Source organism: Stegostoma tigrinum, chromosome 7 (assembly GCF_030684315.1).
Source record: "Stegostoma tigrinum isolate sSteTig4 chromosome 7, sSteTig4.hap1, whole genome shotgun sequence".
Taxonomy (NCBI): Eukaryota; Metazoa; Chordata; class Chondrichthyes; order Orectolobiformes; family Stegostomatidae; genus Stegostoma; species Stegostoma tigrinum.
Genome location: NC_081360.1, coordinates 18,920,342 through 18,944,315, shown reverse-complemented (window position 1 = coordinate 18,944,315; position 23,974 = coordinate 18,920,342). Strand labels below are relative to the sequence as shown.

Genomic DNA, 23,974 nt, shown 5'->3' with positions numbered 1-23,974 from the left:
CACGACGGCGCGAATGCCCAACCGGCCCCGCCAATCACCGCCGCCGCCCCGCCTTCGGCCAATCACGGCGGCGCGAACGCGCACCCGAACCCGCCAATCACGGCCGCCTCCCCGCCCTCGGCCAATCACGGCGGTGCGAACGCACACCGGCCCCACCCCTCCCACCAATCACCGCCGCTGCTGCTTATTCAACCAATAGCGGCAGAGTTGCCTTCCCCTTCACCCCTCCACCCAGAGAGAGCCCGTACCCCGCCATGTCCAATTCCATTCAGAACACCGACACTCTCGTGGCAGGGACCAATCCACAGCCGGCTTTTCCCGCGTGACAAGGCAGGCCCGCCAATCGTGAATGCGACTGTGCGCAGCCGCGCGATGCCGGCTGCGGGCGACCGGCAGGCAGTAATGGCGGATGCTGCACGCTGAAGGTGTGGAAGGCCTCCGTTAGGAGGCGGCTCTCGGGCAAGGGGGAGGGGAGGAGGTAAATACGACGGCAGGCCAATGACAAGCAAGGTAATTGTGTTCGAGACTAATGTTCGTGATCTGAAGCCGCAGTCCTCATTGGCCCCAAAGCAGATGCCGGGGCCGTCCCATTCCTCGTACAATCAAAAGTCAGTATGTAATCATGCTCCAGGGGTCACACCGTTTACAAAACTCCAATCAAAAGACGAGGGCTGCGTGGTGCAATCGTAGTCATTTCAGCTTCAGTCGCGAACTTGGCAAAATACACTCTGGTTGTGCCCAGAAGTATGGTCACTTGCTGCTAAGTAGCAAACCAGAGGAACTACAGCAAGGTTGCAGCCCTATTTTGATTTCTTTTAAACGGTGCTTTAAAGCATATTTTGAAACGTGCAAGTTAAACTTGTATCTATATCTTTCTCACTCCTCTGGTTTCCCCAGATTAATGGCCAACGAAATATGGTTCAAATCCACTCACTGGAGTGGGCCATATAGCCTGTTTTCCATGGTATTTGATAAGACTGGAAGAAATAGGAACAGTGTAGGCTGTTCAGCCCTTCAAGCCTGCTTCACCATTCAATAGGATCATGGCTGATCCAACATTCTTCATATTGCTTTCCTGTCTTTTTCCTGTAATGCTTGATTTCTCCTGATCAAGAACATATATTTAAGACTAAAATGCACAAGGGCTCTGCTCTTTATAGGAAGGAGTTCCGAAGAAACTCAACCCTCTGAGAAGAAATTCCTCTCCACAGACTTAAATTGGCACCCCATTATTCTGACACTGGCGTCTGATCATAGACTCCACCATGAGGGGAAGCATTCTGTCAAGTACCCCAGGCCTGAAACGTCACCTTTCCTGCTCCTAAGATGCTGCTTGGCCTGCTGTGTTCATCAGCTCCACACCTTGTTACTCTAAGACTCCTATGTTTCAACGACATCATCAATGTTGGCTGATCTGCACCATTTAGTTGGTTTTGCTCCATTTCACTTTCACCCCGTGCATCTTGTTCTAACATTGTGTCTCTCTAGGTTTGTTTGCCAAGAAATGTCTCTCAACTGCAGACATTTATATGTATCAAATCATTTTTATAGTAATTTTTGATACCTTGAATGAATTGCCTCTATTCTAAACTTGAGGCATTACAACTACTATTGCCATTCTTTCCTCGTCGTTTAGTTCTTTCTTGTTATAATTCTGGTAAATCTGTGCTGTAATTCTACTGAGGTCAATTTATCTTTCCTAAAGTGATATATGCAGTTTTTCAGATGGGAATTTGACAAAGGTTCTCCATAGCATTCACTTGTATATTTCTTAATTTTTGTACCTTTCAGCTAGCTTGTTGTGCTTTGCATACTTGGACACATAAACCTTTTTCTGCCTTCCATTCTGTACACAGAATAGTTACTGCACAGAAGAGTACAATACGGTCCATCATGTCCGTACTGACACTCTGTAAAACCTATCCAATTGGCCCTTTACCTTTTCTCGGTAAACCTGCAAATTTTCACTTTTCAGAAAATTATCTAATTCTCTTTTAAAAGCCTGCAGCCCCGTCATGCTCCTAGGTAGTGCAGTCCAGATCCTAACTACTCTCTGTATAGAATGACTTTTTCTCATGTTGCAATTTTTTTTTGTTAATCCCCTTAAATCAGTGTCCTCTAAATCCCTTGTATAAATGGGAATAGTTTCTCCCTGTCTACTCTGTTCAGACTTCTTGTGATTTTGAACACCTGTTTATATCCTTTTCTTCTCTGAAGAGAACAGCCCCAGTTTTGCAATGTATCCTTGCTGAATTTCTTGCCCTGAAACCATTCTGTTATACTTTCCAATTCTTTCCTGTCCTTTATACTTTGTGATAGTATTCTGGGCAGAGCTGCACAAATTTGCTTGCTGAGGCTGAAGTTTTCATAAATTGTAAAATTTCACCATAACTTACATACTTTTGTTTGTCACTTGTCATTTGTGAGTCGTTAGGAGGTGGGGGGATTTGTTCTGTTTGTTAGTAATTCTGTTAATTTGTTTACTCTTGGGTTGAAATAAATAAATTGTTATCTGTAAAGTGTCTATCAGGGATTTTCTTTCATTTAACCTCTTCTTCTCCGTAACACTGTTTAGAATTGTACCTTTTGTTTTATGTTTCCATTCCTCATTCTTCTTACCAAATTGTATCACCTAATCTATTTCATTCATGCTGGTGTTCAGGGAGAGTGGTGGGATAGGCTTTGATTCAAGAGTAACTGCACTTATATTTGTGTAGCACCTTTCCAAACCTCAGTCCATCCAAAAGCAGTTTGCAGCCAATGAAGGATTATTGAAGTGTTATCACCATCATCATTTTTTTTAAAGACAATTTGTATGCAGTAATCTCTCCCAAAAAAAAACAATATAAATATATTTCACTGCTACAGATCAGGCAGACCATTACGACTCTAACTCCCTTCTTTTTCAAATAAAGCCAGAATCATATCCATTTGAGATGAGCAGTTTAACATCATATTTGAAAGACAACAACTCTCAGCATTGCAGTGCCAGGTCATGCTTGTTTTGAAAGGATTGTCTTGATGTCTCCAGGAGTTATCATCTTTTCACAAATGTGAGGAAACCAGGACATAATCAGGGCATCTAAGAACGTTTCCTCATTTTCTTTGCACAATTGAAACTAATTGTGGAAGCTGTGGGGAGCTGGGCAGGGAAAAACGCTGTGAGACAGAGGGGAGTAATTGGTGGCAGAAGGTCACTCAATAAAAATCTTCAAAAATACATTCACTCACTGTGGACAACTATGAGAGTCTCCCCTGCTTCCCCAAATCTATCAGACTGTCAGCTAATAGGGCTGGCTGTCACTGAACCAGTGCTGTCTTGGAGGTATTGCAATATTTTCTGTCTTTTTGGCATCAATTACGTGTCTTCCCAAATTGAGTTGTGACCCTAGTGGGGGTCGTGAGCTCCGAGGCAGCAGCACCTGCTATGGACCTCAGATGGATTTCTGACAGCAGTGAGGCCCCTTATGTTCTTTTTCTATTTGTGGACATAATCTAACAAATAAATCCTAGGCCTGATTGCTGCTGCTGTTTTTTAAAAATGGGGTCGATGACTTCTTCAGCTGGAGCGAAAATCAAACCCATATTATTGGAGTTCTAGCCATCTGAACTAAACATCCCCTATGCAGGATAGGAGTAACTACAAAAAGTAAACTGCAGGATGAACAATAATACTCCAGATTCTAAAACAAAACTGAAAGTAAACCAAGAGTTTTGATCATCTTAACAGTAATTAACATCCAACTGAAATGAAAACTGTCCAATGTATCTCAATGCACTATGATGATGGTGTGGTCTAAACAGTCATTGATCAAAATATATAACTCTCAATACCTCACTTTGCAAAATTAAATGAAGCAGCTAATGTTGTGATTTTGCTAAATAATTAGTATTTGCTACACAATTATTTTTGCAGCTTAAAGAGTAAAGATCTTCCTAATTTGTAAGAATATTAAGGCCAGTGTATTTTGGACTGTGTCTTGAGTGCTCATGAATAATAATTCATCAGTCTTTAATTATGTATAGAGAGAGGAAAGATGCACGAAAAGCCCAAGTGTTTGAGGCTAAGAGCAGATCGGGCCCACTGGTGGTGATGAGGGCAGTGGGGAAGGGTTCCCTTCTGAAATGCACATATTCAATGGAATTTTCCTAAATGCACAGAAACTCTAACCAATTCTTATCATTTTTTTTCAGTTTTCTGTCTGAAGGCAAGTGCCATCAACAGCCACGATCTCCACTGTGGACAGGGCAAAGAGGTAGTTTCCAAATACATATGAGCCAGAACAAGGATGGAATTCTGTGCCATTGGCACCAAGTACCAGCTGAGCCAACAAGGTCCCCAGTAAGTCAGAATAACTATGACAACATGCACTTTTCAAATTCATCTCATAGCTTGGAGCAATGAGTAGTGATGATCAGGGATCCAATTTTCTTTCTAACACTTGATTATTATTTGTCAATCCCCAAAGATAAGCAATAGCTTCCTCATTTGCTAAGTTGCAGGCGTTTGCCATTTAGTCTGGCACTATATTAGCCTAGACACTCCTCATTTAGTCTAGACACTCCTCGGTAAAGTGCAATATTGCTTGTGTCTCTCCACAGCTGCATAACTGGTTTGAGATAACACAGTGTGGAGCTGGAGGAACACAGCAGGCCAGGCAGCATCAGAGGAACAGGAAAGTTGACATTTCGGGTCGGGACCCTTCTTCAGACCTGATTGAAATGTTGACTTTCCTGCTCCACTGATACTGCCTGGCCTGCTGTGTTCCTCCAGCTCCACACTCTGTCATCTCTGACTCCTGCATCTGCAGTTCTTGCTGTCTCTGTGTAAGGGGTTGGTACTGATGCCCTGTGGTGGTGGTTGGCTGCACAAGCACCCTGACTCCATGAACCTGTTGAACAAGGACCACTTTCACCATGATAGGTCAAAATCTACCATTAAATAAATGAAGTCCGTCACTAAAACGTGCTAGTGACTCTGATTCTCACCCTTTGATCCAAAAGATGTCTACCGGTAGAACTTGCTCAGGAAGATAATTCTATGAGGAGCACACAGATGTTAGGCAGAGTAGTTGGATTGAATGTGTCATTGTGGAGTAAGTGATGTGCAGCCTGGCTGATTTCAAGCATCTTATGAGACTTCGTCGGTGGGCAAAGAGCAAGAAGCCGAGTGAGGGATGTAGAGAGGACGACTTCGGTTATGATATGCATTGTTACATTCAACTGAGTGATGTGTTTGATAACCTTTGCCAAGAAGTTACTCTGCTGCGGAATATGATGTGACGCATGCTGAGGTCCAGTGTTGTGTCAGCAGTCTCTCCTGCTCTTACCAACTGCCTTTGGAATGTGTTAGGAAGGGTTTTCAGGATGATATCCAACTGTTTAGCTGCATTATAAACACACCTTCTTCAGTCCTATAGTGGGACTCAAATAGGAGTCTCTGGCTCAGAGGCAGGCAATACTGCCGCTGTGCCACTACACCCTTTGATCTTATATTCACCGTTTAGTTAATAATATAACACTTTGGGTGATCACAAATTTGGTGCACTCATTGAGAATGTATTTACCTGGCTCCTGTATGCACTCACCTTGAAGTTACTCCCCGCATTAAGTTGAAAGGGCAAGCACTGTGTATTTCTGAACTTCCAAATTCCATCTGTGGTCCACAATCGAACTCTTCATAAAGCATTTGGTTAGTCAATAAATGTATTGTACCTGACCATTTGACCTGTTTTATTTACGGATGACTGTCATATACTCTGTCCAAAGGCAATTTTTAAGAAAAAGTGATTTGTATTATTGGTCTAAAACGTATCATTTGCAAATAACTTTAGTTTAGGCATTTTCATGTGTATGCTTACGCATAATTGATTATTAGCTGATGGTCATTCATGGACACACAAACAACATAGCTTGACAGGCGTGGAACATAAAACAATATTACTTGAGATGCATGCCATGAGCAATAACTTAGACTAAACTGTCTCTGTGAGATAACCTATTAATTGTGAATTTATTGCTCAGTTGTATTTTTTTTATGCAGCTGGTGGTCATTAACTAGGGATTGATTTGCACTTTTGAGATATAAAGAAAAGCAGATGAGATACATATTTGAAATGTGTAACATGTTGAATAAATAAATATTTTAAGAAAAGTATGTAATGATTGGTTCTATTTTTATCCTTCCATTTTAATTGGTTTTCTGTAATTTAACTGAAGTTAGTCCACAAAGGCCAGTATCCCATCACCAAGCCTCACTTTATTTACATATACATAGCACATGACATTGACCTAGCTAGCTCATCCTAGAGTAAGCAGAACCCTGATACTCCCGTTTATATCTGTCAGCTAGAACTCCTTGATTGGGGTTGTTAACCCTGTCCGATTGGAGAACTCATATTCTGCGAGGTCCACCTGGCTGACGTTGTTCCAGTCACTACATCCCTAACCCACTTTAGTCCCAGAACATAGGTCCATTCGTTTTCCTGTAGCTTTTGCACCGTGTCAAGTTCCTCCCACTCTGCCTCGGATTCTGGCGGTGAATATCGGACTATAGTACACCTCTTGCACCTGCAACGTCTTGAAAGAAATTCATCGTCAGGCAGTAACAGCATTGAGGCTGCAACATTTGCCACATCCATTTCATCATCAGGAATTTCTCTGACACTAGGCAGACTGGGAAAACACGTGGATACTGACAGCCATGCTAGATGTTCAGTGCGGCCGGGTATGTTTTGCTCCAGCTCCGTTTGTGAATTTGCAGCTTTCACGTGGTCCATGTTTGTGAGCGCTGCTCCTACCCGAGTCTTGTACGTCACAGGACCTGACCCCCCCATCAACCGTGTCCCTTCCCACACAGGGCCATTCCTGTGGCTTCAACACTAAACTTTGTCGCCTGAAGTAAACTGTCTATCTCGCTTAGAGAAGTGTGGCATTGGTGTTCCTGATGCAGTTTCACGCCCAGGTCCAGGAAGACCAGGTTTAACCTGGTGCGGAATCTTGTCCCCATTTTCAAATCTGTTGGCACTATCTCTGTAGTTGCATGAAAGGTGGTCCTATAATCAAAGAAGAACCAGGACTATTTGGTATCAAGTGAAGCCGTAGACTACTTCTTGAAGCCTCCGTTCAAAGTTTCCGCCAGACCATTGGATGATGCATGGGATGGAGCTGTCCATTGATGCTGAATGCTATTCAACTTTAGGAAGTACTTAAATTCCTTGCTGGTAAATGATCTCCCATTGTCTGTGACCAACCCCTTTAGGAGTTTGTGTTTTGCAAAAGATGCTCACAGTTTTTCAATCATGGCCTCCGTGCTTGACGAAGGAACTCTATGCACATCCAACTACTTTGAATGGTTGTACACAATGACTGAGAACATTGAGCCCATGAAAGGACTGGCATGGTCAATGTGTATCTGAGTCTAGGGTTCACCTGGCCACTCCTACAAATTTGGTGGAGCTGCTGGTGGTAATTTTTGTCCTTGTTGGCACTCTGGGCACTGTCCAAAGAATGTGGCTATGTCTGCATCCAGTCCTGGCCACCAGACATAACCTCTCATCAAAATCTTCATCTTGTAAACCCCTGGATGACCCTGGTAGAACTTAGCCAATATCTGGCAGCGACCTTTACTCAGGACGATCACACTGGCTCGCCACAATAATATGCCGTCCTGTACAGGGATCTGGTCTCTCTGGGTCCAGAAAAGTTTCAGTCCTGGTTGTGATGGGTCTCTTGTTTCCCTCATTGCCATCAGCTGTTTTAATTTTTCCAGGATGGAATGTTTCTGTGTCCGCAGTCTGACATTGTCAGCGGTGACCAGAGGGTTGTCCAGAAAATTTAAAACCAGGATGGACACTTCTAGTGACAGCACCGTCGGTGGTGTATCCACCAGTGGGATACAGCTCAGGCATCTGCATTTACCACTAGGCCTCCTGGTTGCTGTTCCAACTTGTAATTGTATGCACTCAGAATAAGAGCCCACTGCTGAATTCACCCTGAAGCAATGGGCGGCATGATCCTGTCCTCTTTAAGTAGCCCAAGGAGGGCTTTATCCATTACTATTAGAAATTTACATCTGTCAAGGTATTGGTGGAATTTTCTCACACCAAAGATGACTGCCAAATCCTCCTTCTACATTTAGGCATGTTTAAATTCAGCACCCGGCCAAAGTCCAGGAAGCATATGCTATTGGATGTACCTCTCTGCTGGGCCACCAGTGAGCCAACACTACCCTGATAACGTATGGGGAGGCATTACATGTCAGCACCACATCTTGCTTGGGTAGTGAGCCAATGCTTTCAATGACAACAGCTGTTTCACTTCCCTTAGGCTGCATCTTGGTTCCAAGACCATTTCCAAGGCTGATGCTTTTTCAATAGCAGATGTAAGGACTCCAGGATGGAGGCCAGGTTATCTATGAATTTTCTGTAATAATTCACCAACCCAAGGAAAAATGTTTGCTCCAGTACAGACATGGGGGCCAAGGCACCTTTGATCCCCCTCATTTTATCTTTCACCGGGGGTGACATGGTCATGTCAACTCTGTAGCTTAAATAAGTCAATTGTGATGCCTGGAACACGTTTTTCCATCCCAAGGCTAAACCTGCCTTGGAGAAATGTTTAAGCACTGTGTCCAAGTTCTCTAAATGCTCTTAATTGGTTTTCCCAGTTATTAGAGCATCATCCAGATAAATGGCAACCTGGGGTTGACCTTGTAAAATATTCTCCGTTGTCCACAGGAAAATGGCACAGGCTGATGATACCCCAAAAGGCAGTCTCATACATTGGTATGAATCCTTATAAGTATGCATCGCTTATGTCCAGCTTCATGAAGGGGCCCCCTGCCTGCTTTGCATATAATTCCTCTATGCGAGGGATTGAGTATTTATCCAGCTGTGAAAAGTGGTTTACCATTTTGTTTGAAATCCCCAGAAGGCGAACCGACCCATCAAACTTCACAATCGGTACGACCCAGTGGTGCCCATTGTGCAAACTGTGCTGGTTTGATGATTCCTTTGCTTTCCAACCTCCCAATCTCTGCTTCTACTTTTGCACAGAAAGCAAATGGCACCAGGTGGGCCTTGCAGAATCGTGGAATGACTTCTTGGTCAACATGTAAGGTGGCCTTGGCCCTTTTGATAGTCCCTAGACGTCGCTGACAATCTTCTGAGGCATTTAATTAGGACTTCACTCAGACAGTTATTTTCTAATTGAAAAATGTTGAACAAATCAAGTCAAATCTTCCTCAAACCAATTTCACCCCATCAAGCTTGGGCTGGAGCTTTTTACTGCAATCAATGATAACTGAACCAGCTGCCTGTCGTAAGACACTGGAACCAAAGTTGTATTCTTCATCTGTAAAGGTTCCCCCATATAAGTTCTGAGTTAGGCCAAGGTCTTATGCAACCTTAAGGGTTGGAATCCAGAGCAAATTTTGGTAAAGACTAGTTCCACAACCACTGATACAGCCATGCCAGTACTGAGCTCCAGTAGAACTGGGTGGCCATTTAACCAGACGCTTATTTTGATTGGTGATAATGGGAACTGCAGATGCTGGAGAATCCAAGATAATAAAATGTGAGGCTGGATGAACACAGCTGGCCCAGCAGCATCTCAGGAGCACAATCTGGTGGTTGCAAAGCAACTTGACTGTTCCAAACCAATTGTAGATTGACTATACAGGATGTGCACACTACTGGACACTGGACTATGAGTTCTCTTCTCATTTCAGGCCGAGTGGGGCACTTTCGCTGTTTTGAGTCTGCATATCAGCAATAACTACAATGGCCTACCAGCCCAGATCCCTCAAGAAAATTTTAACTGTTTGGCTGAGGTTTGGCATTGTTTTGGGGTTTTGTTGTTGCCTGCCTAGAGTCCCTCAGTTCAGGATATGGCTTGAGTGAAGCTATGCAATTGCCTTAAATCAACTCCGTATTCCACAAACTCAGTTGGCCTGGTGAGGGTATCCACTTCTGTTGAAATACCTGTAACTCCTAAGTTCCACTTGCTGCATTTTATAATGATAAAGCCAGTTGTAGTACCTATTTGAAGTCCAGCTGGGCTTTAGTTCGTAGATGCTTTTGCATGGTCACATCAATAATGCCACATCTTGCAGCGTCTCACTAAGGGTTAAACCAAAGTCACATGCCTCTGCCAGTCATCTTTATCTCATCAAAATTCCTGATACGAATTCCCCTTGTTCTCGAACTGCTGAGTAAAACCAATAGTATCTCAGAATTAAGGGTGGCTCAGGATTATGATATACCTTAACTAAATCCATCAACTCTTGAAAGGTTTTAGCATCTGGTGACTTAGGAAACGTTACACTCCTAATAACTGACAAAGCGGCGGATCTTCAAGCTATCCATAGAATTACTCATTGCTTTTCATCTGACTCAATGTCATTTACCTGGAAAAAAATTGCACATTCTTTCCATGTACTGTGTCCAGTTTTAAATAGTAGGATTGAATGAGTCAAGCTTATCAAAAGGTGGCATGATGTCAGAAATGCTTGCTACAACTCAAAGACAGCTGTTGCGAACACATCTTCTCAGCGGCATGTTTTTCTCTTGTCACAACTGAAATAACTCCACAGAGACCGGTATCCTGTCACCAAGTCACCCTTTATTTACATTTGCATAGTACTTGACACTGACCCAGCTTGCTCGGAGTTGGGTTCTTGAGTGAACAGACCCCCGACAATCCTGTTTATATCAGTTAGCCAGGGCTCCCTGACTGGATGAGATTAACAGCCCCAATGAGGGAACTCATATTCTACGAGGTCCACCTTGCTGAGCTCATTCCAGTAAGTACAATAACATGATGTTGGAGATTGGTTACACAATATTGGTTGAAGATTGGAAGGTAAGAAACATTTTTTCAGACAAATAACAAATCTCCAAGGGGCCATTGTGGAAAGTGATAGAAATCAATTATAATTTATTAGATTTGATTATCCTCTGATGTTCTCAGAGTCTGAACCACATAACTAGTGGAAGAAAGAAGTGAATATGTGCATGTGGGTTGCATCTCTCCAAAGCAAAAACAAGATATGATCTCAAAACTTTGCTTCTTATAAGAATATAAGTTCTTTTTTGAGGCTCATACCTGGTAACAGTGATGAGGGGTTGATCCTTTTATTAGTGATCTTGAGTGAAATCCACAAGAAAGGGAAACTGTTAAATGTTCATGAGACATGCCAGATGTTGAGACTATATTTGTTCATCCATGGGATATGGATGCTGCTGGCTAGCCCATTCCTACTTGATCTTGAAAAGGTGCAAGTGAGTTGCAGTCCATCAGCTGTAGGTGCACCCGCGATGCTGTTAGGGCAAGAGTTCCAGGTCTTTACCCAAGTGATGGCAAGAAATATTCGTATACTTCCACGTCAAAATACTGCATGGCTTGGGAGGTACCTTGCAGGTGGCAATGTTCCAATGTTTGAGTTATGAGGAGAGGCTGGATAGGCTGAGACTTCTTTCCACTGGAGCGTAGGAGGTTGAGGGGTGACCTTACAGAGACTTATGAAATCATGAGCGGTATAGATAAGGTGTATAGCAGGTGTCTTTTCCCTAGAGTAGGGGATTTCAAGACTGCGGGGCATATTTTTAAGGTGAGAGGAGAAAGATTTAAAAAAGACGTGAGGGGCAACCTTTTTTACTCGCAGTTCATGTGAGGAATCAACTTTCAGAGGAAGTGGATGCGGATGCAGTTACAACATTTCAAAGGTATTTGGTAAGTACCTGAATAAGAAATGTTTGGAGGGATATGGGCCAAGTTCTGGCAGGTGGAACTAGTTTAGTTTGGAATGATGGTTGGTATGGACTGGTTTGACTGAAGGGTTTGTTTCCACACTGTATGACTCTATGACTGTGACTTTGTGATATATCTGCTGTTCTAGCCCTTCTAAATAAAGAGGTTGAGGGCTTAGAATGTGCTGCCAAATTAGACTTGGTGTATTGTCGCAGTGCCTTTTCTGGATGATGAATGGTGCTGCCATTATGCATCAGTAGTCGGGGGAGTGAATGTTGAGGATGGTGGATGGGGTGCCAGTCAAACGGGATGCTTTGTTCTGGATGGTTTTGACCCTCTTGAATGTTTTTGGAGTAGCACCCATCCAGGCCAGTGGAGAATATTCCACCGCACTCCTGACTTGTGCCTTGCAGATGGTGAATAGGCTTTAAGGAGCCAGGAGATGTTTCCTATTGTAGAATTCCCAACATTTGACCTGCTCTTAAAGCCATGCTATTTATATGGCTAAGCCAATTCAGTTTCTGATCAATTATAAACCTCAGTATGCAGATAGTGGGGGATTCAGTGATTAAAATGACATTGAATGCCAAGGAACAGTGATTAGATTCTCTCGAGTTTGGTGCAAATATTACTTGTCATTTGTCAGCTCAAGCAAACAATGGAATTGAATTTCCTGATGACAAATTTTAAGATGTGTGACATCATGGTTATTAAAACAATGCTGTCGTCTTTTCAGTAATGGGCTTTGTTGAGACACTCAAGCAGTGATCAATTATTGGTTAATCAACTGAAACATTATAGACTGCAAGTTGGCAACCAATTTTCACACAAGGAATTTGGTGTAGAAAATTGGAAGATATAGTACCCATCAAATAAATTTATTGAATCCCTACAGACCATTCAGTCCATCCTGTCCACACCAACCCTCCGAAAATCGTCCCACCCAGACTTTCCCCCCAACCCTACAATTCCAATGGTTAGTCCATCTAGCCTGTACATCCCTGAACACTATGGGCAATTTAGGATGGCCACTCCATCTAACCTGCACATCTTTGTGATTATGGGAGGAAACTGGAGCACCTGCAGGAAACCCACATAGACATGAGGAGAATGTGCAAACTCCACAGAGTTACACAAGGGTGGAATCAAACACAGGCCCCTGGCACTGTGAGGCAGCAGTGTTAACCACCGAGCCACTGTGCCACCCCGTTGGGTAAAATTCCAAATTTCCATTAGTATTGTGTGATAGACCTCAAGAGGGTGCTATAATTAATTGCATACTTACTATGCATTTTAATATTTACCTGCTAGACAGATGTTAGTCAAGATTGACATGTCTAAGAAAATTCAGAAGCACTGAACCTTGACATAAGAACAGTTGAGGCAGAATTTCAGGAAGTTTAGTGTAAAAGAGGAGTCACAGCAAATGGAAAGACTGCAGTAAGGTCATTTGTCTCGCTGGTAAGACAGTGGTCTGAAACATTGCATTTAAGTTGCTCAGGTCCATTCATCATGACGAATTGGAATGAATTATAGGATTTCAGATTGGAATCACTGATGGAAATAAAGAGGGCATCTTTGTATCTAAAATATTCCTCTGTTTTATGACGAGGATTCAAAGGAACTGAATATATTAGATCACCAACTGAGTAATGGTAATATAAGAAATCATGACACACATCTAGCAGCTTTAAATGTGGGGACAAAAGTAGGCCTAGTTACTTTGCTACTCGGGCTCTACCTTCTTGCCTTATCCTCATAACCCTAAATTCTGTTACTGATTAAAGATCTGTCTATCTCAGCCGGTAATTTTTCTGCAGCAAATAATTTCACAGATTCACTATTGTCTAAGACAGTAAATCCCTATTTCTGTCCTAAATGGGTAACTCCTTACTCTTAGCTATTGATCTCTAGTCCTAGACTCTCCCACAAGGTGAAACAACTTCGAGTATCTGCTCTGTCAAGTCCTCAGGAATCTTATATGTGTCAGTAAGGTCTCTCATTCTTCTAAATGCAATGAATACAGGCCTTGTCTGTGTATCCTCAAAAGAAAATCCCTTCATGCCCAGGATCAGCCTCCAATTTCTATATAAATTTTCTCAGATAAGGGAACCAAAACTGTGCAGAGTATTCTAACTGTGGTCTAATTTGTGCCATGTGATGGTATTAGCAAGACTTCCCTAGTGTTATACTTCATTCCTTTTGAAATGAAGGCCCAACACTCCATTTGCAATCTGAGCACGGGTCACTGGACCTGAAACATTTGCTCTGTTGTCTAAGAACAGATGCTGCCAGACCTACTGGGCATCTCCTGCAATTTTTGTTTTTTGTTTCAGATTTCCAGTACCCACAGTTCTTTGTTTTATTCCATTTGCCTTCCCTATTCCCTTATAAACTTAAACCCTGGCTTTTTTGATTCATGTATGAGGATCTAAAATTCCTCTGTGCTGCAGTTTTTTGCTGTCTTGCTTGACTTAAATGGTATTCATCTTCTCTATACCTGCCAAAGTGCACGACCCGACATTTTCCCATATGTTGAGTTTTTGGCTGATTCAGTTAACTTGTTTGTGTCCCACTGAAAAATGTTTGTGTCATCCTCGTCTCTAACATGTAATCTTGTTAATAATTCAAAGCAGGCATGTCGGTATGTCATCCTCTGAAGTTCTAATTCTCAGATAGATGATAAAAGTTCAAATGAGGATTCAAGCTCTACATCAGCTCATGTACACTTAAAGGTGGGGAGTGTTGCCGAACAAAGAGACCGAGGGATGCAGGTGCATTCTTCCTTGAAAGTGAAGTTGCAAACAGACAGGATGATGAAGAAGGCCTCCATTGGTCAGAACTATTGAGTATAGGAGTAAGGAGGTCATGTTGTGACCGTACAAAACATTGGTGAAGTCAATGTTCAGAATAGCATTCATTTCTGGTCTCCCTGCTACAGGAAGGATGTTGTTAAACTTGAAAGGATTCAGAAAAAAATTGCAAGTACATTGCTGGGATTAGAGAGCTTGAGCTCTAGGGAGAGGTTGAATAGGCAGGAGCTATTTTCCCTGGAGCCTTTGGAGGCCAAGGTGTGACCTTATGGAATTTTATGAAAATCATGAGGGGCCTGGATAGGGTGAATAGCCAAGGTCTTTTCCCCACAGTTGTGGAGCCCAAAACTAGAGGGCATAGGATTAAAGTGAGAGGAGAAAGATTTAAAAGGGACCTGAGGGACAAATTCTTCATGCAGAGGATGGTGCTTGTGTGGATTGAGCTGGCAGAGGAAGTGGTCAAGGCTGCTACAGTTATAACATGTACAAGACATCTGGATGAGTACATGAATAGGAAGTGTTTAGGGGTCAAATTCTGGCAAATGGGATTAGATCAGTTTGGGATACCTGGTCGGCATGGTGAGTTGGACCAAGGTGTCTGTTTCCATGCTGTACAGTTCAATGAATCTACAACTCTATGACATACAATGGTCCATCATTCTAGTACAGTATTGAGGGAGTCCTGTGTCCTAGAAGGCAGAACCCTCCGAAAAGACAGAAAGCAAGGGATCAGACATAGCTGCATGATAATGTTCTGCCTTGAGTTTAGAAGGTTGTAACCCCCAAGCTCATTTGACAAAAGGAGGATAATGAGACAAACACAAAGAGATTCACAAGAGCTTTTTTTTTAAAAGGACCCATTTAAAAGAACTCTGTTTTCTGCCAGACAGTCTCTTGTTATATCAACCTGTTTGGATGTGTCATGACACATCTCATGATAAGTGGGACCTGAATCCAAACTTTCTAGCTGAGGAATAGGGACACTACCACTGTGCCACAAGATCCTAGCTCTCTATTTATTCATTTATCGTTAAGGGATGTTGCTGCTGTAGCCTGGCTGCTTCATTTGCCTATGTAACAGTCAGCATGCATCAAAATGAATGAATTGCTTGTTGTGTGATATTTTGTCAGCAATCATATAAAAGCTGTGAAATACAAGGGTTTTCTTTTAAAAGCATCTACACCAGCTGCAGTAAATAGGAATACAAACAATGCAAGCCAAAACCCTAATGGCTAATTCAATGAAAATTATGAACATTTCTTTTCACAAAAGAAACAAATACAAATTGTAATGCTAAAAGCGGTGAAACTTGAGCTTTAGTTTAGCCCTGAGTGTCTAAATATAGTAACATACCAAATAGGTACAGGTCTAGGCCATTCGGCCCTGCACCATCATTCAATATGATCATGGCTGATCATGCAATCTCGGTATCCCAGCCCTGCTAACGCTCCATAACCTTTGATCTCTTTAGCCACAAGGGACACATCCAGCTCCCTCTTGAATATATCTAATGAGCTGGCCTCAATTGCTTTCTGTGGGACAGAATTCCACAGGTTCACAAATCTGAGTGAAGAAATTCGTCCTCATTTCAGTCCTGAATAGCTTGCCTCTTATTCTTATACAGTGACTCCCCTAGTTCTGGACTTCCCTAACATTGGGAACATTCTTCCTACATCTGGCCTGGGCAGTTCTGTCAGGATTTTATATGTTTCTGTGAGATGCACCCTCATTCTTTTAAATTTTAGTGAGCACAAGCCCAGTCGATCTAAGTCTCTCTTCATATATCAGCTGTGCCATCCCGAGAATCAGTCTGAAAAGTACCAGTCAATGCACACAAAAACAAAATTATGTAACAAGCTCCATAAAGTGCTACTCCTTTACGTTTTATGAAGAAATGTATTTTAAGCAACTGCATTTATTTACCTGCCTACAATGGTGCAGATGCATGCTTAAATAATGTCCAGATATCAAACAAACACACATGTTTGCCTGTCTCTTGAGAGGTCACTGTCAAAATTTGTTCCAAGTTCTTTCACTGGCCATGAATTGCCATATCCACAACTGTGTAATCTTTGACTCAACATCAGTAATACCATGAGGGAACTACTAGTTTATAATAGAAAATGTTTTGCACTTGACTCAGTTAATGTTTCGCATCTGCCTGGTTATCACAGTTATTGACTGTGTTATTTTGTCAGTCTGTGCATCACAAATTTGTCATATCTGGCTCATGATTGGAACATTTTACTGAAAAGGATAGGCATTGTAAAAACTTTTAGTCTTATATTCATCAAGACATTTGCAAATTAAAGGGTGAAGAATATTTTTATACTTATGAGAAGACAGTGCTGATTGGCTGGCAAATGGGCTTTGGTTGGTAGAGGCATTACCATGGAGAATGTACCAGGTCGATAATGAATGACAGTTAGCTGCCAAGTTTATTTAAATTTAATCCAGACTGTTGAATCTAATTGGACAAAACATTACCCTGAGGAACAAACCAGTGAATGGCAACTGCCTTTTATTGAAACAAATTCATTCATGGGATGTGGCATTGCTAACATCTATTGTCCATCCTTAATTGTTATGAGAAAGTCGTGATGAATTGGCTTTTTGAACCAACGTAGTCCATGGGTTGTAGGGACTTTTTAAAAGTAGTGACAGCTGCAATAAGACCGTAAGGTAGAGGATGTGAATTAGACCATTAGGCCTATCAAATCTGCTCCACCATTCGATCACAGGTGATATGTCTCTCTACCCTATTCTCCTGCCTTATCTCTGTAACTTTTGACCCCTTTACTAATGAAGAACCAATCTATCTCTGTCTTAAATACACTCAATGATGTGGCCTTCACAGTCTTCTGTAGCAATGGATTCCACAGATTTATCGCTGTCTGGCTGAAAAAATTCCTTCTCATCTCAATTCTAAAGGATGATCGCTTCACTCTGAGGCTTTGAGGTTCTTGGGTCCCAGTCCTTCCTACTAGCGGAAATATGTTGTCAACATCCACTCCATCCATGCCTGTCAGTATTTTGTAAGTTTCAATGAGACTCCCCCATCCTTCTAAACTGTATGAAGTTCAGACCCAGAGTCCTCAGCTGCTCCTCGTACGACAAGCCCTTCATTCCTAGAATCATTCATCTGAACATCCTGTGAACTGTTCCAAGGTCAACAGCTCCTTCTTCAGGTACTGGGCCCAAAACTACTCATAATATTCCAAATGTGGTCTGACCATAGCTTTATACAGCCTCAGGATTACATCCCTGTTCTTGTATTCTTGGGCTCTTGAAATGAATGCTACCATTCACCTTCCTAACTGCCACCTGAACCTGCATGTTAACTTTAAGAGAATCCTGAACTGGAACTCATAAGCCCCTTTGTGCCTCAGACTTCAGAAGGCTTTCCCCATTTAGACAAGGTATGTACATGATCTTTCTGTTTGCCAAGAACAGGGCCCTCTATATTAATTCACAAAGTTTCTAGGTACACACAAGTGTGCCTCATTTCAAGCCCAACAGACAATGCCAAATTGTTTGTCGGCATATTTCTGAGCACACCTGGGATTATTTGACAGATGCTGTCCAGGAACAAAATCACACCTAAACTTTGGACACTATGTTTTAAGTCTTACAATCACAGATTGGTGGGTTACTGTCAACACCTTGACTGTTGCAAATGGCAAAAGGAGCAAGCTGTTGATAAGCTGCACCAGTCTTTTGGATGAATAGTTTTGGATGAAACATCCCTACTTCCTGCCTCCAATGTTTTCTTAACTAATGAAAGTATTCAAAGAAAATGAGGAATACATGCTAATGTGGAAAGCTTTTCTTCTGAGTGTCTCACAGCAATGTCGAAGAGCTTGTTCTTTACTCCTTGAAAATTCTGAAAGTGTTTCTGGTACAACTGAGAAATCTTTTTGAATGGGTCACTGATTTATCTTTCAGACTTTCCAACGTTAGGTATTGCTGTGTCTCACAGCTGTGGCTCTCTACGTGAGAACTGTTGGTTTCTCTTTTATTTTTTAATTTATTCAGCTGTTCTTAAGACTGAGATGAGAAGGAATTTATTCATGCAGGATGGTGAATTGTTGGAATTCTTTACCCAGAGGGCTGTGGAGGCTCAGTCATTGAGGTAGAATCAAGATTGAGATTGATGATACATTTCTACATGTTAAAAACATCAAGGAATGTGAGGATAGTGTAGGAAAATGTGTGGAAGTAGAAAGATCAGTCAAAAGTGGTGCAGGATCAAGGTCCTGGGGAATGTTGCTGAACAAAGGGACCTTAGGGAGCAGGTTCATCGTTCCTTGAAAGTGGAGAAAGGGTGGTGAAGAAGGTGTGTGGTACGCATGCCTTTGGTGCATTGAGTACAGGAGTTGGGAGGTCATGTTACAACTGTACAGGACATTCGTTGGGCCACTTTTGGAATATTGCATGCAGTTCTGGTCTCCCTGCTATAGGTTAGATGTTGTTTAAACTTGAAAGGGTTCAGAAAAGATTTACAAGGACGTTGCTGCGGTTGAAGAGTTAGTGCAATGGCGAGAGGCTGAATAGATGAGGGCTGTTTTCCCTAGAGCGTTGGAGGCTGAGGGATGACCTTTTAAAGGTTTATAAAATCTTAAAAGGCATGGATAGGGTGAGTAGCCAGGCTCTTTTTCCCAAGGCTGTGGTAGTCCAAAAATAGAGGATGTAGGTTTAAGATGAGAGGGGAAAGATTTTAAAGGGATCTGAGGGACGACTTTTTCACACAGAAGATCGTGCGTGTATGAAATGAGCTGCCAGAGGAAGTGATGAAGGCTGGAACAATTACATTTATTTGGCATCTGGATGGGTACATGAATAGGAAGGGTTTAGAGGAATAGGGGCCAAGTAGGACCAGATTAATTTAACACATCTGGTTGGCATGGACAAGTTGGACCGAAGTGTCTGTCTCCATGCTGTACATCCAAATGACTCTATGTCTAAATGCCCTTATCATGCTTGTTGTTTTTTGTTCTTGTATTTCAGATTCATGCAATGAAGAAGTTATCCAACACCTACCCTCCAAAGGGGCAAAGATTCTTGTAAAGCTGTCCTGGTTGACAATTGCAAACTGCTGTACAAAAGAGAGGCAACCTTTGTTATGCATTAATACAAACGCAATATGTAAGGTTGCAGGAAATCTGAAATAAAAGCAAAAACTGCAGGTGAAACTCCGCAGGTCAGGCTGTACATGTAGAGAGAACAGCACAGTATATATTGCAGATCAATGATTTTTAATTGGTGCCTGTTGTTTTTTTAACAGCTAAAGGTCCCTTATCATACATGGAGTTATGAAGATCAATAACTTACACTTATATGCTGCTTTAAACACAGTAAAACATTTCAAGGCACTGCAATAGATTGTTCAGTTAAAAATGAACCCAAACAGTATAAAACAATGTTAAGGCAGGTGAGAGACTTTGGTTGCAGAACAGATTTTAAAGAGGACAGAAACATAGAGAGATTTAGGAAGAAAATTTCAGGGTTTAGGGCTGAAACTCTTTAAGACAGAATGACCCAATGGTGGGACCTGGTTGGGCAGGAATGCACGAAGCTCAGATTGAAAGATTTCCGTGAGTCCTTTTTTTTTCTCAATCATATACTGTGTCATCTATCACTGAGTTTTGTAGATAACCCAGAGATTTGAGCACATAAAACAGACTGGTTCAGTGTAATATTGAGGGAAAGCGCAAGTGTCAGTAGTGAAGTATTTTTAATGCTTATCCGATACCTCATCTACTTTCTCAGATGAACATATCCCTCATACTATGGTAGATGATCCAGCTGCCTTGAGTACTCACCCAAGGCTTGAAAGATTGGAGTGCAAAGCTTTTCTTTTCAGGGAATAATTCAAAACCAGAGAGTTCACATTGCCCTCCTGAGGATTGATGATGTTTGTTGCTGCGACAAATAAAGAATTTCATCTGTGTCAGAAATGTGCTTACATCTACAAAGCAAAGGACAACAGTGGAGGTCCTGCTCGTAAAGAGTTCTGTCATTTGGGGTAAAGTGACCTCTGCTCAATGGAGCAAAGGGTGTGCAGGCACAGGATTCATTCGATGCTCTACCCATCAACTGCTTCCGAGGATTTCCAGGGTCTCGCTTTGTCGGATCTACATAACGTTTCTTTCACCCGACAACGCTTCTGGAATATTTGCACTTACCTAGTTCTAGCTTCTTGAGCAGCACCAATTTTCACTGCTACACAACTCATTGTAGTGCCTTCAATTACCAAGGCTATAAATTCTGAAATTCTGTTCCTAAGGATTTATGTGTCTTTATCTCTCTGCCCTCCTTTAAAATACTCTTTTAAACCTACCGATTTGCTTGTTCAAATATTTCCTTCCCTGGCCAGCTGTCAAACGTTCATTGTTAACACACCTGTAATGTTCTTGAGGCATTCTGTTGATTGTGGTTCCTCATCAATTTCTATAATCCCTAGTAACATCCTTGTACTCTTTCTCATGTGACCACATGTTCCTGTAATGCAGTGACAAGAACAGTACACAATACTCTGCCTGCAGTCTACTTGGTGCTTTGTACAGTTGCAGTGTAAATTCCCTGCACTTATACTCCAAACCTCAGCCAGTAAGGGAAAGAATCTTATATGCATCCTTGACCCCTTATCCCTCTGTCCCACTATTTTCAGGGATCTGTAATCATGCATTCCAAGCTCCATATACACTTGCCAATATCCTATTCAATATTGGGCATTTTCATCACATACTTGTTCTTTCTAAGTGAATTAGCACACATTTCTTCAGATTGCAAGGGTATTTTTAACAGTTTTTTTTTCAGATATAATAATCCTTAGCTCCCTGCCCCTGCTCACATAGCTGACTTGTTTTTATTGTACCTGCATTCCATTTCAACATCACACACAATACAAACTGACATAAATGCTCCAAATCAAATTTGTCAGTTTGAGAATGAAGCATTCCAAGATACTTCAACACACAGATGTTGACCAAACTCTGTATGGTGCACACCTTATATTACAATATTTATACAAATGTAATTGGATCTATTACTGGAGAATTTTAGAGAGAGCTTTGAATGCAACTAATCTGTGTGACATGTGGCCTGGGAGTGCACCATGCTGACACTAGATACAAAGAGGTCTTCAGCCTATAGACCGCCTTTCCTGAGCAACTACTAGCTCTGACAAAGGCTCACTGGACCCAAAATGTTGATTGTTTTCTCTCCAAAGATGCTGCCAGACCTGCTGAATTTCACCAGCAGTTTCTGTTTTTGCTTCAGATCTGCCGCATCCCGCAGTTCTTTATTTAAAGTTTAGTGTTGACAGTGCTGTGTTTTGGATGAATTATTAACAGAAGGTCTTCTTGCCCTCTCAGGTGAATGTAAAAGATTTAATTTGAAAATGTTCTACCTTGTGTTCAGGACCAATATTTATCCATCAGCAAATATCATTCTGAACAGATTAAAGTGATCATGATCTTTTTTTTATTCACCCATGGGATGTAGACATTGTTGGCTGGGCCAGCATTTATGACCTGTCCTTAAATACCCTTGAGAAGGTGGTAGTGAGCTGGCTGTTAACTTGCAGTTCATGCACTGGAAGCCATGAAGAAGCAAATTCAAAGATTTTGACCTTGCAACACTGAAGGATCAGCGATATATTTCCAAGTCAGGCTGGAGAGTGGCTTGGAGGGGAAATTACTGATAGTTGTGTTCCCACATACCTGCTGCCCTTGTCCTTCTCAAAGGTGATGGTCATAGGTTTGGAAGGTGCTGTCTAAGGATCTTTGGTGAATTTCTCCACTGCGTCTTGTACGTGGTATGCACTGCTTCTAAAGAGTACCAGTGTTGGAGTGACTGAAAGTTTGTGAATGTGGTGCCAATCAAGCAGCTGCTTTGTCGTGGATGGTTCTCAAGCTTCCCGAGTATTGTTGGAGATGCACCCATCTAGGCAAAGGGGTATCTTATTACATTACTTATTTGTGCCATGTAGGTGGTGGACAGGATTTGGGGTGTCAGAGGTGAATTCCTCACAGCAGTATTCCTTGGCTCTGACCTGCTCTTGAAGTAACTATGTTTATATGGTGAACCCAGTTGAGTTTCTGGTCAATGGTAACCCCCAGGATGTTGGTAGTGGAGGATTCAATGATGGGAAAACCATTCAATGTCAAGAGGGATGTGGTTAGATTGTCTCTTATTGAGATGGTCATTGTCTAGCATTTATGTGGCATAAATGTTACTGATCACGTTTCAGTCCAAACCTGGATATTGTCTAATTCTTGTTGCATTTGGACATGAACTGTTCCAGTCTCTGTGGAGTTGCAAATGGTGCTGAACAATGTGCAATCATTGGCGAACATCCTCACTTCTGACCTTATGATGGAGGCAAAGTTATTGATGAAGTAGCTGAAGATGGTTGGGCACAGGACACTATCCTGAGGAGCCCCTGCAGAAATGTCCTGGAGCTGAAATGACCAATGTCCAATAACCTCAACCGTCTTCCTGTGTGCTAGGTCTGATTCCAGTGATTCTAGGTGCTGCTTTTTGCCACAAATAGTCAAATGCAGCCTCAGTGTCAAGGGCTGTCACTCTCACCTACCTGGAATTCAGCTCTTTTGTCCATTTTTGAACCAAGGCTGTATATAAGGTCAGGAGCTGAGTGGCACTGGCTGAACCCAAACTGGGCCTCACTGAGCAGGTATTGCTAAGGAAAGAATGCTTGTTAGCGTTGAAGACACCTTCTATTGCTTTACTGATGATCAAAATTTTTAGATGGGGTGGTAATAGGCTGGTAGCTGTTTTGGAACAACTGATGTCAGTATCCTTGTTATTCAGACGTTCCAGGGATAAGTGTATGTCCAGGTGACTGCAGTGCACCTATTGTGATGGTTGTCCAACATGGAGGAGCACAAGGCATCTGCTGAGCAAGGACTGTAAGAGATAATCAGCAGAAGGTTTCTTTGCCAGTGTTTAACCTGGAGCCATCAAACTTCATGGAATCTGGAGTCAATATTGAGGACTCTCAGGGAAATTCCTTCCTGACTGTATACCACTGTACCACCACCTCTGCTGGGCCTGTGCTGCTGTTGGGAGAGAACATGTCCAGAGATGGGGATGGTGGTATCTGGGACATTGTCTGCAAAGTTGCCCTTCATTGGAGCTTGATGTGTACAAATTGGCTGCCAGCGACTACACTTCAAAAGGCACTTAATCCCAGTACTTTAGGACATCCACTGATCGTGACAGATAAATGTAAGTGGGCTAGAAGACCCACCAGCTACAGAAGTGTGTCATAATTGTTTTAACAGATTCATTAAAAATATCTATAAATGCAAGTCTTTCCCTATATTTCAGGTCAATTCACTAATTTCCTGTCTGCTCCTATTCATAGACAGACGCTTTTAGAGGA

At 42.1% G+C, this 23,974-nt stretch overlaps 1 long non-coding RNA gene across 1 annotated transcript; it reads left to right on the top strand.

Annotated features, from left to right (window-relative positions):
* The first annotated feature begins 389 nt into the window (after positions 1–389).
* On the top strand, positions 390–23,941 carry LOC125453828 (uncharacterized). The gene is made up of 3 exons (XR_007247862.2): positions 390–510; positions 4,195–4,342; positions 19,573–23,941. It is a non-coding gene; the product is annotated as an uncharacterized LOC125453828 (long non-coding RNA).
* The last annotated feature ends 33 nt before the right edge of the window (positions 23,942–23,974 follow it).